The 12,102-nt window shown below is 47.3% G+C and overlaps 1 protein-coding gene across 11 annotated transcripts in view; it reads left to right on the top strand.

The window, feature by feature from the left end:
• MPPED1 (metallophosphoesterase domain containing 1) overlaps window positions 1–12,102 on the top strand; it is a 435,376-nt gene that overhangs the window by 303,276 nt on the left and 119,998 nt on the right. The window lies entirely within an intron of this gene.

Below are 12,102 nucleotides of genomic sequence, written 5' to 3'. Positions count from 1 at the left end.
TACTCTTTCATCACCGACACTGTCTCATAACACAATATACACACTGGTTTGCCCTCACTAAGCACAAACATGTATTCATTTTCCCATTTGTCATTAAATTGTCTGCCTTCACCGTCAACTTTTCTTTTCCTGGACATTTTGGGATCAATATTGGCAGTAAAAGATGTAGTTTATTGGAAATCTGCGTTAGAATGAAAAAGTCAGTCAATAAATGCCTGGCTGGGTACAGATAGCAGATTCTGTTGCGATTTTTATGCCTACACTTTATGCCAGGAACTGGCAGCTTCTGCTGTGTATTTTTTATGCCTGCACACTCACTCTCTCCTCTGCTCTGCCACCCGCACAACCACATCGGATGCCGGACTATAGGTCACGCCTCCTGAATCTCGCGTGACTTGTTATCTATGCGCATGCGTAATACCGTATTTTCACGCATATAACGTGCGCGTTATACGTGTTTTTACAAACCGTGCATACCATTGCGCGGTATACGCGTGAGCGCGTTGTACAAAATTTTTTTTACATAGTTCCCCCCCCCCCCCGATGTCCGATTCACCCCAAGCAGGACTGCTCGCACGCACCTGCACCCCCACCCCGAAGGACCGCCGACTCCCCGACTCCCAACACGATCGAGGCAAGAGGGAGCTCAAGCCCTCTTGCCCCTCCGACTCCCCGACATGATCGGGGCAAAAAGGAGCCCAAGCCCTCTTGCCCCGCCGATTCCCCAACTCCCCGACAATATCAGGCCAGGAGGGAGCCCAAGTCCTCCTGGCCCTGGCGACCCCCCCCCCCCCCCCCGCTAGTTGTTCGGGCCAGGAGGGAGCCCAAACCCTCCTGACCACGGCGACCCCCTACCCCCACCCCGCACTACATTACGGGCAGGAGGGATCCCAGGCCCTCCTGCCCTCGACGCAAACCCCCCTCCCCCCATCGACCGCCCCCCCCAAGAACCTCCGACCCCCCTGGCCGACCCCCACGACACCCCCACCCCCCTTCCCCGTACCTTTCTGTAGTTGGCCGGACAGACCGGAGCCAAACCCGCCTGTCCGGCAGGCAGCCAACGACGGAATGAGGCCGGATTGGCCCATCCGTCTCAAAGCTCCGCCTACTGGTGGGACCTAAGGCTACCGGGTCTATTCTGATTGGCCCAGGCGCCTTAGGCCCCACCAGTAGGCGGAGCTTTGAGACGGATGGGCCAATCCGGCCTCATTCCGTCGTTGGCTGCCTGCCGGACAGGCGGGTTTGGCTCCCGTCTGTCCGGCCAACTACAGAAAGGTACGGGGAAGGGGGGTGGGGTGTCGTGGGGGTCGGCCAGGGGGGTCGCGGGTCGGCTGGGGGGGCGGTCGATGGGGGGAGATAGATAGCAAGTACGGCCGGCGAGATCACAAGCCTCCTATGTCACCGCGCGTCATTGTGATGGAACACAGCGGCGTGCAGTGATGACAGCGCGGTGCGGGCCACATTGCAAGGCCTGGCGGGCCAGATTTGGCCCGCGGCCCTTGTGTTTGACACATGTGATTTAGACCGTACTAAGCCCCACAGATCATCTCCTCAACTTTTTCTGTCCTTTTGATCCGAATAAATTGGGACGTCCTGTTTCTAAACGTACGTTGTCGAATTGGCTTGCAGCGTGCATTTCATTCTGTTATCCCAGGACAAGCAGGCAGCATATTCCCACATATGGGTGACGTCACCGACGGAGCCCCGCAGCGGACAGCCTCGAAAGCAAACTTGCTTAAAGATCTCGAACTTTCGAGCACTGCACCGCGCCTGCGCGCGTGCCTTCCCGCCCGAACTAGGGGGCGCATCTCCTGAGAGGATCCTCAGTTCGTTTATTTCCGCGGAGACAAGAAGACACGTTTTCTTTCTCTGCAGCATTGCCTTCTCATCACTGCGGCTGTTTCTTTCTTTAAAGTCGGTCGCTGTGTTTGTCTTTATTTTTCCTTTATTTTTTCTCTTGATAAATAAAAAAAAAAAAAAAAAATTTTGTTTTTCGTTTTTGTTCGGCCGTCGAGCTTTGGGCCTAGGCCTAGGCTCCTTCGTTCGACACGGACTTTATTTTTTCCATGTCCCGGCCTCTTACCGGGTTTAAACGTTGTCGACAGTGTAATCGGGTGATTTCGGTCACCGATCCCCACTGCCGTTGTTTGCAGTGCCTGGGTTCTTCTCATTCCCCAGAAGATTGTCATCGCTGCTTTACCCTTACTCCACGGGCTTTTCGGCGACGTTGTGCTCAATTTTTTCAACTTTTCGGCATGGAGCAATCTTCGGATTCGGCCTTGACCGTGGCGGCTGCCCCGGTCTCGAAGGCTTCGACTCAGACGACCTCGACACCTGTGGTCTCGAAGGCCTCGACCCAGACTCCGGCTGGAGTTTCGGTCTCGAAGGCCTCGACCTATTCTACTTCGGTTGCCTCGAAGACGACGCCATCCACGAAGTCTTCTACGGGGGGTAAGTCTCCGAGTTCCCTTTCAGGTGCCGTATCCAAGAAGCCACCAGAGTCCTCGGCACGTCCAGCTTCGAAGCGTACCTCCAAGATAAGGGAATACTCACCTTCGAGGTCGCCCTCTTCGGAGCGTACTGCTGCACCTACGAGGTCAGAATCTTCTGTCTCGGTGCCGATGCTGGAGGACATGTTAAAATCTATACTTACCACTCAGATTTCCTCTTTAGTGGCTCAACTGGTCCCGTCCTCGACCTTGCCTCGGACTGATCAGCCTGTCACTCAACCAGAGCTCCCAGTCTCCCGAGGCCGATCCCGGACACCGAAGAACATTTCTTCATCAGAGTCTTCTCCGGGCTCACCTCCTCCGAAGCACCGGTCGAAGCATTCAAGACCTATTACTTCCAAGCTTCGGAGGGAGTCTTCGACTTTGGATACCGAGGCTTCTTTACCTCGCTCTTCGAAAACGAAGCATGGATCTCGACATCATCGAGCCTCGACTCGAAGCCCTTCTCGATCCAGAACACCGTCGAAGCCAGTCCGTCGAGACAGTTCTCCACACACCTCGACTCATTCTGTACCACGTACACCTGGTACTTCTCCATCCAGGAGTTTGAAAAGAAAACATTCTCTTACTCCACCTCACAGTGCAGCGTCTTCTGTCACTCTACGTCTGGAATCAGATCTTTCACCATACTCTAGAGAGGCTTCTCCATCTTACTCAGTTCGGCCTAAATCTCGCAGTGGCTCTCCTGAAGAAACATCTGATCCAAAATCAATTTCTTTTGCCAAATTTATTTTTGACATGGGCCAAGCTCTCAAACTAGACCTTCATTCAGACTCCAAATATACTCCTGAATACTTAGCGGATATGGAACTTCCTCATCCACCGAAAGAGTCACTCAGATTACCCATGACTCCTGTTCTGCAGCAGACCTTCACTCGCAATATGGAAACACCTTATTCCATCACTGCTATCCCATCCAAGTTAGAATCCCGTTACAGAACGGTCCCATGTAAAGGCTATGAAAAGTCTCAACTCTCTCATCAATCTCTGGTAGTAGAATCATCATTGAAGAAAGCACATCCTTCCAAAATTTATGCTTCAGTTCCTCCTGGTAGGGAAGGCCGTACCATGGATAAATTTGGTCGACGTTTATACCAGAATTCTATGATGGCAAATAGAGTTCTTAATTATAACTACATATTTACGTCCTACTTCAATCATTTTCTAAAGATTTTATCTTCATTTTACCCGGACATCTCTACCAATCGTCTCTCAGAATTTAAAAATATCCTTAAGACTCTTTCTCAGTTGAGACTATTCATGTTACAAGCTTCCTATGATGCCTTTGAACTCTCGTCTAGAGTATCTGCATTTGCTGTAGCCATGCGTCGGTTAGCATGGTTACGTATAGTGGACATGGATCCTAACCTTCAGGATAGATTGGCTAATCTTCCTTGCCAAGGAAATGAGTTATTTGATGACTCTATTGAGGCGGCTACAAAGCGTCTTTCAGAACATGAGCGCTCTTTTGCTTCCCTCATTCGTCCAAAACCTAAACCTGTACCAACTAGAGGTTTTAAACAAACTCCACGTCGCTATCCACAGAAAACAACTCCTGCTTTTTCTAGACCTCCTGCTCGTCAGCCTCCTCCACAACAACGACAACAAAAGTCTCAGACCCCTGCTGCCACCAAGCCTGCTCAGTCTTTTTGACAATCTCGACCTGAGCATTCAAATTTCTCTGTTTCCAAATTCTCTCCTCCCCATAGGGGGTCGCCTGTCCACATTTTATCATCAATGGGAGCTCATTACATCAGATCTCTGGGTACTTACCATCATACGAGAGGGATACTCTCTTCGACTCCTTCAGGTACCTCCAGATCGCCATCCAAGAGAGTGTCTTTCAAATCAGTCTCATCTTCCTCTCCTTCTTCAAGAGGCTCGAGCTCTTCTTCTCCTGCGAGCAGTGGAGGAAGTTCCTCTTCCCCAAAGGAACTTGGAATTCTACTCCCGTTATTTTCTAGTTCCCAAAAAGACGGGGGATTTGCGACCGATTTTGGATCTCAGAGCTCTCAACAAATATCTAGTCAAAGAGAAATTTCGAATGCTCACTCTGCCAACTCTATATTCCTTGATGGATCAAGGGGATTGGATGTGCTCCCTCGATCTCAAAGAGGCCTATACTCATATCCCTATTCATCCAGCGTTTCGCAAGTACCTCAGATTCCAAGTAGGAACTCTTCATCTTCAGTACAGAGTTCTCCCCTTCGGACTGGCTTCTTCCCCCAGAGTTTTCACCAAATGCCTAGTGGTTGTGGCTGCAGCTCTTCGCAACCAGGGTCTCCAAGTATTTCCATACCTAGACGACTGGCTCATCAAGGCTCCCTCTTTTTCAGAGGTTATTGCAGCGACCCAACAGACTATTCTTTTTCTACAAAGTTTGGGATTTCACATCAATTTTCCCAAATCTCAGCTGACTCCTTCTCAGTCTCTCCAGTTCATAGGAGCAACTCTGGACACTATCAATCTGAGAGCATACCTTCCACAACCACGTCAGGATGCACTCCTTCAAATTTCTCAACAATTCTTCCAACTTTCCACTGTTCCAGCAAGGAAAATGATGGTTCTGCTCGGTCACATGGCTTCTACAGTTCATGTGGTTCCTTTTGCCAGACTTCACCTTCGCATTCCTCAATGGACACTGGCATCTCAATGGCAACAATCAGTGGATCCACCAACTCGACTAATTTCCATCACTCCTTCATTAAAGAAGTCTCTCCGTTGGTGGATGCTCTCTTTGAATCTTTCAAGAGGTTTACTGTTTTACCCTCTTCCTCATCAGAAGGTCCTCACAACCGACTCGTCAATGTACGCATGGGGAGCTCATGTGGACGGTCTTTGCACTCAAGGGCTCTGGACCCAAGCAGACTGGCGGTGTCCTATAAATCTGTTGGAACTCAGAGCGATATTCTATGCTCTCAAAGCTTTTCAGCATCTACTGCACGACATGGTGATTCTAGTACGTACCGACAACCAAGTAGCCATGTATTATGTCAACAAACAGGGAGGGACGGGATCTCACTCCCTATGTCAAGAAGCTCTGAAATTGTGGCATTGGGCGATTCTTCACAACATCTTCCTCAGAGCGGTTTATATTCAGGGTCAACACAATTGTTTGGCGGACAAATTGAGTCGTCTTCTACAACCTCACGAATGGACACTCAATTCTCCTACTCTTCGCCAAATTTTTGCTCGTTGGGGGACTCCGCAGATAGATCTGTTTGCGTCACCTCTCAACTTCAAACTGCCTCAATTTTGCTCCCGCATCTATACTCCTCAACGTCTCGAAGCGGATGCGTTTCTACTGGACTGGAGGAATCAGTTCCTTTATGCTTTTCCTCCGTTTCCTCTGATTCTCAAGACTCTAGTCAAGTTGAAATCAGACCATGCCACCATGATTCTGATAGCTCCTCGGTGGCCCAGGCAACCTTGGTTCTCCCTTCTACTTCAGCTCAGCACCAGGGAGCCTCTACTTCTACCAATATTTCCTTCTCTACTCACGCAGAATCAAGGATCTTTGCTTCATCCCAATCTACAGTCTCTACATTTGACAGCTTGGTACCTTTCTCTATAACAGACTTTTCTCAATTCTCTCCGTCTGTGCAAGATATTTTACTTGCTTCCAGAAAACCATCAACTAGACAATGTTATGGTCAAAAGTGGACAAGATTCTCTGCTTGGTGTTCTACACGTAATCTACCATCCAGATCTGCTTCCTTGACATCAGTTCTGGACTATTTACTTCATTTATCACAATCTGGACTTCAGACTACATCTATCCGAGTCCACCTTAGTGCTATAGCTGCTTTTCATCAGCCCTTGGATGGGAAATCCCTTTCTACACATCCTATGATTTCTCGTTTTATGAAAGGACTTCTCAATCTCCATCCTCCTCTTAAACCACCTCCTGTGGTTTGGGATCTCAATGTTGTTTTAGCTCAACTTATGAAATCTCCTTTTGAACCACTTGACAAAGCTCATCTCAAGTATCTCACTTGGAAAGCTGTTTTCCTGATCGCCCTCACTTCTGCTCGACGTGTCAGTGAGTTACAAGCGCTAGTGGCTGATCCACCTTTCACAGTTTTTCACCATGACAAGGTTGTTCTCCGTACTCATCCTAAATTCTTGCCTAAAGTTGTTTCAGAATTTCATATCAATCAATCTATTGTTCTGCCTGTATTTTTTTCAAAGCCTCATTCTCACCCAGGAGAGGCGGCTCTTCATACCTTGGACTGTAAACGTGCTTTGGCTTTCTACCTTCAACGCACTCAGCTTCACAGAACATCTCCTCAACTTTTCATATCTTTTGATCCGAACAGGTTGGGTCGTCCTATATCAAAGCGTACCATTTCCAACTGGATGGCTGCTTGCATTTCTTTCTGCTATGCTCAGGCTGGTCTTCCTCTGCAAGGTCGAGTGACGGGCCACAAAGTTAGAGCTATGGCGGCATCTGTAGCTTTCCTCCGATCAACTCCTATTGAGGAAATCTGCAAGGCTGCCACTTGGTCCTCGGTTCATACTTTCACCTCTCATTATTGTTTGGATACTTTATCCAGGAGGGATGGCCATTTTGGCCAATCTGTTTTGCAAAATCTTTTTTCGTAAATTGCCAACTTCCCTCCATCCCTTTTTACTTAGCTTGGAGGTCACCCATATGTGGGAATATGCTGCCTGCTTGTCCTGGGATAAAGCACAGTTACTTACCGTAACAGTTGTTATCCAGGGACAGCAGGCAGATATTCCCACAACCCTCCCACCTCCCCTGGTTGGCTTCTTGGCTAGGTATCTGAACTGAGGATCCTCTCAGGAGATGCGCCCCCTAGTTCGGGCGGGAAGGCACGCGCGCAGGCGCGGTGCAGTGCTCGAAAGTTCGAGATCTTCAAGCAAGTTTGCTTTCGAGGCTGTCCGCTGCGGGGCTCCGTCGGTGACGTCACCCATATGTGGGAATATCTGCCTGCTGTCCCTGGATAACAACTGTTACGGTAAGCAACTGTGCTTTATGCTCAGTCCGGACTGACACTGGAAGGTTCTGTCACGGCCCATAGAGTTCGAGCTATGGCAGCATCTGTAGCTTTCCTCCGTTCCACTCCTATTGAGGAAATCTGCAAGGCTGCTACTTGGTCCTCAGTTCATACTTTTACATCTCATTATTGTCTGGATGCCTTCTCCAGACGGGATGGACACTTCGGCCAATCTGTTTTACAAAATTTGTTTTCCTAATGGCCAACTTTCCCTCCATCCCTCTTTTTGTTAGCTTGGAGGCCACCCATCAGTCAAGAATATGCTGCCTGCTTGTCCTGGGATAAAGCACAGTTACTTACCGTAACAGGTGTTATCCAGGGACAGCAGGCAGATATTCTTGCGTCCCACCCACCTCCCCGGGTTGGCTTCTTAGCTGGCTTATCCTAACTGGGGACCGCGCGCCTCCGTCGGGCGGGAAGGCACTCGTGTGTGCGCGGTGCGGCCTGCTAGAACTTTCCAAGTTCTTAGAGTGCAATCACTCTAAAATTGTCCGTACTGGGGCTCCGTCGGTGCCGTCACCCATCAGTCAAGAATATCTGCCTGCTGTCCCTGGATAACACCTGTTACGGTAAGTAACTGTGCTTTTTCTCCCGTCTCCCTCTCACCAGCAGGAGATATAATGGAGCATTCTTATAGAATCCCACTTTATTCTGAGATCAGTGGGTTATTTCCGTCTATCCGCCAGGACTTTGTAGGAAACCTCAAATTTCAGAGGCTTAAACTCCTCCCCCTCATACCTCATCACTGTCCCTGTGAACATCAGTTTTCCTTCCTACAAGCTAGGCTGTAGGATCTTATCTTTTCTGCTTGTGTTTTATTTCGTGTAGTTTCAGTCTTTGCGTTTGCGGTTTTCGGCCTCATGCTGCAGAGGTTCCCTGCGGGGACAGCTCCAACTGCAGGAGATTGCAGACCTTTGGAAAAGTCTACCTCTGGAGGGTTCCCTGCTTGTCAGTAAGCCCTCTGAACAGCCTGCACATCAGATTGGGGCTCAGGGACCCTTCCCTTGGGAGCTTGCTCACTCCAGGTTCATCTGCTAGTGGGTTGAGCGCAGGCTATGTGGTTCTGTGGAGGCACGCCTGAGGTCAGAGCCAGACTGCATTCCTCCGCCAGGCATTCTGCGCAGAGTGTCTGAGGGTGGTGGGGCAATCCAAAGAATCAAAGTCCAGCTTTCCAGCAATTTGAGGCAGAGGCTCGTTCTGTGAGCAGATTCAGCTCTGTCTGTAGTATTTTCCTGTCAGCACATGGTTCTGTGAATACAGGCTAACAGCCTGAATCAGCGATTTTGGGGGGGGGGGAGTTTTAAAAAGGGGTTTTGGGGTGGTTTCTGTGCATGCTCTATTCCACCCCCCCCCCTACTAAAATCCTAAAATTGCTATTTTTTTAGGGTTCTTGTGGTTTTCCCGGGCTATTTTGGTCAAAATTGGCCCCCATGATGGCCATTATGGATTTTTCCCGATTTGAATTTAAAGTTATTTTTTTAAAACTTGCTAGCTTCGTTTTTGAAAGAAAACCACATAGATAGTCTCTCCCAGGGCAGGATGTGATGGATTCATGCCTCATTTGCGGAGGATGGCTATTGGATGCATAGCCATATTCCATGTACGGGTGCACGGCTTGGTTGGTTTTGATGCCTTCAACCTTCACAGAGGGTCTTCCGCCTTCTGGTGTGACTCCTGCGAAAATGGCATTGGGGGGCCCTGGGGAGTGTGCAGGCGACGCTACAGCGAAACACAAACACGTCTCCAAAGTCCCCAACTGGAGTGCAGGGGTCGGCTCCCACCGCGATGATGGCTTTTCCCCGGATTTTGTTGATATGCTTTATCATGTTTATTAGTACTGTATTTATATGCCACTCTTCATTACAATATCATTGCAGTGTACAACAGTTTAAAAGAAAAGAACACAAATAATTATAGGACAGATAATGAAGAAAAAGAAGGAAAAAAAACGTTTAATCGCTGCGTGATCTGTCGCCAAGGTTCAAAAATAATAATACACTTCTCCCTCCATATTCGTGGGGGTTAGGGGCAGAGCAGGCCGCGAATATGAAAAATTCACGAATAACTTTTGGGCCGACTCTGACCCACCCCGCCTCCATCCTAAGATTTCCTCAATATCACCCAGAGAAATGATAAAACGATATCTTCTTGAGATTCTGCAAATTCCTGAGGAATCTTTGCCCTTGCTCACATGGGCGTATTACTTGCCAACATTGCATCAAAATCAAGAGACAGAAGCAAATGTACAAAGACAAGCTTCATTAGATATATCTACATTGCTGGAAACTTCTGATCGAGAGTTAGTTACTCCTACTACTCTGCTAATCACAATGGCACTATCTCCGGACAGAGATTGGCTGTTGAACATGTTCTTCAGGAATAGGAGGAAAGAATTCCTGGGTTTGAATATTCAAGTTTTTCCTTATGTCTCAAAGGAAACTCAAAAAAGACGTCTTCAGTTTCTGTTGTTAAAACCTGGGGTGACTCAGATCGGAGGAATTTTTTTCCTCCGTTATCCGTTATATCCATAGTTAGATATAATTCATCCAAATATGTTTTCCTTGATCCGAGCCATTTGACATCATTTATATCTCAAAAACGAGCAGAAAAGGAAGGAATTATAACAACAACCACTCATGAATACATTTTGGGTTCCAGGCTTAGCAGCGGACATTTAAGTTTTTTATTATAATTTGTATTCCTGAAATTTTGTTACTCTGTAATTCTTGGATCTGATAGTGGACTTGAGTGTGATTAATTATTTGTAACTATACTATTTTTTTAGTATGGTATTCTTGCTCTTTGTTTAAAAACTATACCTTAATTTTTTTTTATTTGGTTAACCACATAATTTGTATTCCTGAAATTTTGTTACTCTGTAATTCTTGGATCTGATAGTGGACTTGAGTGTGATTAATTATTTGTAACTATACTATTTTTTTAGTATGGTATTCTTGCTCTTTGTTTAAAAACTATACCTTAATTTTTTTTTTATTTGGTTAACCACACTATCTGTTCAAGATTAATATGCTTGGATGTTTATAGAAAATTGAATAAATATATAATAAATAAAAAATAAAGTAATTTAATCGCTGTGTGCTCTGTCGCCACGGTTCAAAAATAATAATACACTTCTCCCTCCATATTCGTGGGGGATAGGGGCAGAGCTGGCCGCAAATATGGAAAATTCGTGAATAACTTTTGGGCCAACTCTGACCCACCCCCGTCTCCATCCTGCCTCCCTCCTGCATCCCGGACCTTACCTGGTGGTCTAGCGGTGACGCGGGGCAGGAGCGATCTTCCTATACTTCTGCCCCGTGCAGAGCCGTCATCAAAAATGGCTGCCATGTGTTTCCCATTGTAGTCTTGTGAGACCATGGGAATTCACAGCAGCCATTTTTGATAATGGCTCTGCCTGGGGCAGGAGTGTAGGAAGATTGCTTCTGCCCCGCGTCACCACTAGACCACCAGGTAAGGTCTGTGCATGGCCAGGTGGTCGGCATGCAGCACAGTGTGGTGAGTGGCGTTGTGGACTTCCACCTGCACGTTCAGCTTGCTGCAGAAGCTAAAATTGCCCAGGAAGGCGGTAACCAGCAGGTTGTAGTGCAGGGCTTGAGGTTTGGGGGCAACCGGAGCTGTGTCCGCAGGTCTGCAGGCTCTCCTCCACCATCATGGGCTGGCTCGCTTCGGGCTTAAGGTGTGGAGCCATGGCAGAAGGGCATCGGACGGGGGTGGGCATGGCCATGGGCACCCCTCCTCCGGATCCTTCTGTAACTTTGATCGCTGCCCGATCTCTCCGGCTGCTTGTCTGTGTAAGAAGATCGCTCCCATCCCGCATCACCGCTAGACCACCAAGTAAGGTCTGAGGAGGTCGGGAATGGAGTGATTCACTAGGGGGGGTCCCAGGCCAAAATCCCGCAAATAATCGAAACCACGAGTGCTAAAATCGCAAATACAAGTGTAAAAATTAAATAAAAATCATTAAAAGTATGAAGAAAATGCCAATCCAAGTCTTTAAGGAGGCTCTAAATTTTTGAATAGACTCACAACGCAGTTCATTTGGCAGGGAATTCCATAAATATGGGACTGATGCAAAGAAGGCAGAACTTTTAAGTCGATTTTAATCTTACCAAGTGAATAGGTGGTAATGTTAATCTATTTAAAGTTGATGAACGCAAAGTATGAGTTGGTTTATATGGAACAAGCAGTTTTGCAAGGTATTCTGGATGCTCACTGTTTAATACTTTAAATGCTAAAGTTAATGCTTAATGCATCAACCTATATTTGATAGGAAGCCAATGATATTCTTTAAATAACGGAGTGACATGATTGTACCTCTTAGTATTTGTAATAATTCTAATAGCAGTGTTTTGAACTGTCTGTAATTTCTTAAGAGAAGGAAGTCCTGTGTAGATGATGTTACAATAGTCCAATTTTGAGGTAACTAGCGCATAAACAACGGATTTGCAGCAAGAAGTATTGATATATGAATATATTGAATGGATCATGCACAAATAGAAGCAAGATCTAACTACTGAAACAAACTCTGGATGAAATGTCAATGCTGAATC

This window comes from Geotrypetes seraphini, chromosome 7 (assembly GCF_902459505.1).
Source record: "Geotrypetes seraphini chromosome 7, aGeoSer1.1, whole genome shotgun sequence".
Classification (NCBI taxonomy): Eukaryota; Metazoa; Chordata; class Amphibia; order Gymnophiona; family Dermophiidae; genus Geotrypetes; species Geotrypetes seraphini.
This window is presented reverse-complemented; position numbering and strand designations above follow the sequence as displayed.